The following is a 7,547-nucleotide window of genomic DNA, read 5'->3' on the forward strand; positions in this document are numbered from 1 at the left end:
TAATAATGATGATTTGAAGGGTGATGATTTGAATGATTGATTTGTGAGTTCCAAACTGTGAAAACCCACAGAGAAAACAGTTCCTTTTCAAAAGCACATTAGGATGATTAGTCATCCTCGCAGCTACCATAGAACCAGACATCTGGCATAAATTGAACTGTGATAAAACCATACATTTTAGCTAAATTTTGGAAACTAATTCCTAATTACTTGTGTCAATTAGGCCTTATGTTTTGAACTGTACTGTACTGGCTGCATTAAATTAGTCATGTAGAATTGTCACAGTGCACTAGTGCATCAGGAAAATACTAATTACATGATGAAAATGTAAGGAAATAATTCTAATAGGAACACACAGAGGTGAGAAAGAGACATCAAGTCATACCATTCCCAGATATTTGTCATAGTGTCTCAGACACTAATAGAGCACCTGAATACACTATGTCAGTGCCTGGATTCCATTTCTGGTTTTGGATATGGTATTAAAAATCCTGTTGGGAAGGCCAAAATTGTGGCAAAGTGGGTAAAGTTGCTGACTGCTATGGTGGCACCCCATGTGGGCCTCAGCTCATAATTATGCTGTTAGACTTCTGATCCAGTGCCCTGCAAATGGCCTTTGAAAAGTAATGGAAGAAGGCCCATATGTTTGGGTCCCTGCTACCTACCTAGGAGAACCAGATGAAGCTCCTTTCTTTGGCCTGGCTTAGCCCTGACATTGTGACCACTTGTTGAGTGTGCCAGTGGAAGGAAGTAGTCTTTCTCACTGTCTCTCCCTTTCTCTGTATCTATGACTTGGAAATAAATAAGTAAACCTTAAAAATCCTGCTGTGGCTGGTGTGTGGTGCAATATATGAATCTGCCACTGGCAATGCAGCATTTCATAGTCCCATACTGGACTGTCAGTTTGAGCCCCAACTGTTATTCTCCTAATCCACCTCCTGCTCATGCAACTGGGAAAGCAGCAGAAGATGGCACAAGTATTTGGTCTACTGTCACCAAAATTTGAGGCTTGGCTAGAGCTCTGGGCTCCTGGCTTCAGCCTGGCCCAGCCCTGGCTGCTGCAGCCATTTGGGGAGTCAATTAGTGGATGGAAGAACTCTTAGTCGCTCAATTCTTTCATCCTTCCATCTCTCCATCTTTATCTGCCATTCTGCCTTTCAAATAATAGAATGAATCTCATTAAAAATTTCCAGCTAATACAGACTTGGAAAGGCATGACGTGATGTCTCAAGCAGTTAGGCCCCTGACAGGGAGACCTGGATGGAGTTTTGAGAACTTAGCTACTGGCTTTGGTTGGGTCTTGTCCCAATCATAGCAGGGATTTGGAAAGTAAACTTGTATGTGATAGCTCTGTGGGTTTGTCTTTCATCTCTCTCTGCCTCTTGGTTTCTCAAATAAATGTTTAAAAGACCAGACAATCATTCAGGTGTGGTCACTGGATTCAAATGACTTATATCACTTTTCACAAGTCTCCATTACCAGGGAAAGGCCAGCATATTAACATGTCTTGGGACTTCACTGAAGTCACAGAAATCAGTATGAAGCAGCTGCTCAAGTCAGAAAGCAAATCCTATCTCATTTCCAGTTGCCACTATGAAAATCACCATTATTAATACTTATGTGGTTATGAATATTGCTAGCATGAAGTTACTCAGTATTTTACACTTAAAATGTCTTATGTTTATCAAAACACAGCTAAATAAAAAATGATGAAATCTTTACTTAATATATACGAAATCGATCTTCTGTATATAAAGATAATTGAAAATGAAGCTTGACGTGAATGGAATGGGAGAGGAAGCGGAGATGGGAGGGCTGCGGGTGCGAGGGAAGTTATAGGGGGGAAAAAGCCCTTGTAATCCATAAACTATACTTTGGAAATTTATATTTACTAAATAAAAGTTTAAAAAAAATGCCACATGATCTAGCAGTCCCACTTCTGCTTATACACCTAAAGATGGGAAGGTACTGTATCGAGGATATCTGTGCACAACCATATTACAGCTGTACTGTTCATAAAAGCCAAAACAGGGAATCAAAGTGCCTTTCTAAAGATGAATGAATAGAAAAAAATGCAGCTCAGGTATGGAATGTAATAGTATTCAGTCATTTGAAAGAATGAAATTCTGCCATTTGCAGCAAAATGAAGGCAACTGGAGGGCATGATGTGAGGGAAAAGAAGATAGACACAGAAAAACAAATATCTTATGTTTTCCCTTAAAAGAGGCAGCATAAATCAAAAAATGAAGACAAAAAGGCAAATAAGGCAGAAATGCTTGTGTGTTTCGATACAGCTGCAAATGTCCTCTTGACAAGTTTTGTTTTATACCTTTGTCAAGCTCGTGATTAAGAATATTATGTATATAGATTCAATGATCTGGGATTACTTTGCAATTTATTGCAGATAACTGAAATAGTCCTTTTTCCATTTCATTATTGTCTTTGGCCTTGCCTATCTTCTTGCTATACTAGGTCTTTTTTTGCTTTTCACTTGTTGAACCAAGTATTTACAGGAGCCATGGAATGGAATGTAGATCAAGGACATAAAGTGAAAGCGAAGGAGAGAGGGGGTAAAGTGAGAGGAAGCAGGGTGGGAGGCACAGAAGGAGAGGGATGGAGGACAAAGGCATAGCATTATACTCTTAGAATTCCATGAGCTCTATGGAGCCTAATAAGACACTAAAAAGACAGAGAGAGACTCTAGAAGATATGGATACCATAGTTATCATTGTAATTGTGAAGTCTATTCGTCTTCACAGCTTCTACAAAACAGAGGATAATAGTAAATGATTGCAAACATAGCTGCCCTGCCTTCAAGAAAACACGAGGTTTGTGTTAACATCACTGAAATCAGGTATTTCCAAATCACAAGAAGAGACAGTACCTTAGAATTCCTTTCAGATTTGCTGTCTTCAGGATCTCTTTGGGAGGCAGACTCCTTATCTACAAATGCAGTAACAGATCCACTAGTGAGAACATTTATTCACATGGAACCAATTTACATAAAGGTGTGTCTCTCTCCACTCATGAATATCGCAATGCAATAAATATTTCAATGAAATAAAATCAATAGTAAGGATGAATTTCAAGGGTTGAAGCTGTTTCAGGAAGAAGTTGGTTATACTAAAAAGAAGCCAAAGAAAACCCTCAAAATAAATGGATACCGAATTCAGAGCTACTCATTTCTGTTCATTATATTTTAATATTAAGTTTCAAAGGATAGGCACTCACTACCTATGTCACCATTGTCCAATCCATGATCATAGTTGAATGCATATTTTTTAAAGGGCTGTTTTGGAGCAACTTGAGTGATGGCGGTATCTTTTAAAACCTTCTTACTCGCTACGGTTGACATTCCTTCCTATAGGAAGATAAATACACATTCAACAAATACACCCAAGTTCTCAACCCCTCAGCCACTCATTCAGGGAGACAGGATTTACCAAGTGTACCACGTCACAGGCACAGTCCTTGCAAAGGTTGAGCATATAAATAAACAGCAGATTCTACCCCATGCTCAGTTAAGCATATACACAAACAGCAGATTCTACCCCATGTTCTTTCAGTTGAGCATATAAACAAAGAGCAGATTCTACCCCATGGGAAAACAAAACAGAAAAGTATAAACCACTCTTTCTGCCAATGAAGTCAATATAGTTGAAGAAAAGGCAGAAAAGAGAATCCTCAGTTCAGTCTTGGAAGGTCAGGAAAGATTGCTTAATTTCTGGCCGAGAGTTAGAATTGGGTACAAAATAAGGACAGAAAGCCATCCGAGGTGTGAGGTAGATAGCTCATCTGACTTCTTCACCACTGGGCCAGGAGTTCAGCTCCTGATTCTTTTTTCTTAGGTTCTAAAGGCAAGAGAGTTGGCTGAAGCGAATGTCAAGATAGTCTCAAAACCTCTCCTTACGTAGCTTCAGATAAGTAAGGGGAAGCTTGTATTACATAGGTATCCCACTCTTTCCCAGATAAGAAATATCATCAAGAATATATGAACAAACAACAAATCTAGTTCAGAAATGGGCACAGCACCTCAACAGACCTGTCTCAAAAGAAGCCTCTCAGCTTAACAAACACATATATCCTAAAGAATGCCACTGAATGCTGTAGTGATCTCTTTGCTTTAACTTGTACGCATATTTTAGTATTTCCTTTTTTTTTTTCTCATTGGCTACCACAGATGCTCATTACACCTACGTGGGCATTAAATACTGGCATATTTTATGAATATGGTATATGGCATGCAAAAAGGCTATATCATCTTTCCAACGTACTGTAGCTAAAAGTGACAGTGCAACATACTAATATGTGCTATGACTTAAATAAAGTCAGTGATACCACTATACTGTAGCTTAAACTGAAGAGCTCTGAACATAACTACCTCACTCTCTTGTTGACACAGTAAGAAAACACATTTTAATTTATGTTACTATTTACATATTTACCAAAAGGACACTCCAGATTCATCAAATTCTAATTATCTCTATTTATGAAAACACCACCAAAGTTGTTGTCCTCCCACAAATTTACTACTTCTCATGTTATACCTTGCTCTAAATGTTACTACTTGCGTATGTCAGCTGCTATTCCAAAGATGTTAAGAATGCACTGAAACACAGGTATTAGGTTTTCAACTTGCAAGTTGTGGAAATAACACATTGATTTTGGTATCTAAAAATCTCATCAGCATGACAAGACATCTATAGATATAATGGAATCAGATGTCTGGTGGTACATTCTAAAACAATTTTCTTTTTTGTTGTTGTTGTTGTTGATAAATATAATTTGCGGAGCAAATTTACTTCTTTATATTACCCAGGTCCTATTTATGTGTTTTGAATTATGCTACAATTGTCACACTAAATAAGTCATGTAGAATGAACTGTAGAAGACTACTAAAGTAGCAGGGCAATAGTTACAACATAATGCATTACTAATTGTTTGATGAAAACAAGGAAATCAGAGAGTGTATGCACACAGATGACAAAGAAGAGCCACCCCCAGTACTCAGTAGGCCCCTGCCCCAGTGGCTCAGATGCTGAGCAGGACACCAGCATGCAATAGGAAAAACTCCAGGGTTCCATTACCGACCCCTGTGCAGCAACCCAGCTTCCTGCAAACGTGCAATCAGGGAGGGAGTCAATGATGTCTCAAGCTCTTGCGTCCCAGACACCCATGAGGGACACCGGGGTGAGTTTCTAACTCCTGACATTTGGCCTGGATCTGTTCATGGCGTCACAAACATTTGGCAGGTGATCTCTCTGTGTCTGCCTCACTTGTGTCTTTACTATCTCTCTTGATAAAGTGGTGACAGAAAAAAACAAGCACTCTTTTCTATATTTTACCATCAATTAATATAACACTCACATATAAAAGTCACAAGAAAACAAGGGACAGTACCTCAGACTTTAAGGAGCATTTTAAAGGCTCATCATCTGGTCTGAAGCCAGGCATATCTATAAAACATAGGCAGAGATGTATTAATGAGAACATTGTCAACTGTTGCTTTTTTTTTAAAGATATTTTAATTTATTTGAAAGTCAGAGTTACACCGAGACAGAGAGAGAGAGAGAGAGAGAGAGAGAGAGAGAGAGGTCTTCCATTCACTGGTTCACTCCCTGTTGGCTACAATAGCAAGAGCTATGCCAATCTGCAATCAGGATCCAGGAGCTTCTTATGGGTCTCCAATGTGGGCATGTGGGCATGTGGGCATGTGGGCATGTGGGTGCAGGGGCCCAAGGTCTTGCATCATCTTCTACTTTCCCAGGCCATAGCAGATATCTGGATGGGAAGTAGAGCAGCTGGCACTTGAACCAGTGCTGATATGAGATGCTAGCACTGCAGGTGGGGGCTTTACCCACTACACCACATCGCCAGCCCCAACTGTTGCTTTTAAAAATTTACACATTCAGCTGAGTTCATGAATAATATACTAAAATTAAAGTAACAGCAATAAGGAATTTCAGCTAGAGGGCCAGTGCTGTGGCATAGCAGGTAATGCCACAGCAATTCAGCACTGGCATACCATATGGCTACGGGTGCAAGTTCCAGTGGCCCCACTTCTGATCCAGCTCTCTGCTAATGTACCTGGGTAAGCAATACAAGATAGCCTGAGTATTTGGCCCCTGGCACACACATGGGAGACCCAGATGACGCTTCTGGATCCTGGCTTTGCCCTGACCCAGTCCTGCCCATTGTGGCCATTTGGGGAGTGAACCAGCAGATGCAAGACCTCTCTCTCTCTGTCTCTCTTGCACACACACTCACTCTCTCCTTCTCTCTCTCTCTCTCTCTCTCTCTCTCTCTCACACACACACACACACACAAACACACACACACAAACACACACTCTGCCTCTGACTCCACCTCTCCCTCTCTGTATCTCTTTCTGATAAAGATATAAATTAAAAAAAAAAGAATTTCTGCTTGTTCAATCAGCACTTTAAACCAGGGTGAGTTGGACATATAAACAAACAGCGAAAGAAAAATCATCAAAATAATGGAAATCATTTCAGTTGAGACATTAGTACTTAAACAGTGTTTCGTTGATAGATACTGACCAATAGTTTTGTCTTCTGGCACTCCAGCAATACCAGATAATGTGTCCTTTGCATGCTCTTGTGCACTTAGACTGACAGTCACATCCTTGTCAGTATCTCCACTTGATGGCATTGATGCTTTTCTCTATAGAAAGAAATAACACCACAAATTCAGCAACCATTCATTCACGTGCTCAGCCAAACAGGAAGACGTTTGCTGTGCTTGGGAAGCAATAGGCGTGCTCAAACAATGAGCTAAATATAAGGAAAGAAGACAGATTCTAGCCTGTAGACTAGGGGCAAATTGACCTATGTCGAACAAAGAACAGAAAACCAGAATTCCTCATTTTCAACTATTGCAGGCAGTAAATTACAATGAGGGTAGGATGACAGAATCTTGAGCATGACTTTGACAACTCAGGAAAGTCTGTAGGGTTAGGAACACATTGAGTAAGGCAGATAAAATGCAGGGGCAAAGCATGATGGGCCTTCTAAACAGAGCAGTGGGAACAAAAGGATGAGGCAAAACATGGCAAACGAGGGTTAATAACGTAAGGAAGTAAAATGGCCAACATATTATTGAAACTGAGAGAGACAGGTGCAGTACGTATCCAAGACCAAACCATGAATGCATATGGCATGCTGGAATCAGAGCTCTGCAGCAATGCGCTCCACCTTTCTCATTCACCATTTTGTCAATGTAGAAGAATATTTATAGTTATGCTAATACTAACGTGTCTATCATAAATATGTTGAATTCATTAAATTTTCCAAGATAGCCTATGTTTATTAAGACCCCAGTTAAACAGGCTTTATTTTCCCAAAAGAAAAATGAATTATTACTCATGTTTTACCTCGTGCTGAAATGCCATTACTTTCTGATCCATAATGGCATTTCGATTCATTATGCTTTTATTTGGAATTCTAAACACATTGAAATGGCAGTCCAAATATTTCTCTCAAAATCTCATTAAGATGAACAGGTGGCATTAGACATCACAAAATAAT

Source organism: Lepus europaeus, chromosome 14, assembly GCF_033115175.1.
Source record: "Lepus europaeus isolate LE1 chromosome 14, mLepTim1.pri, whole genome shotgun sequence".
Classification (NCBI taxonomy): Eukaryota; Metazoa; Chordata; class Mammalia; order Lagomorpha; family Leporidae; genus Lepus; species Lepus europaeus.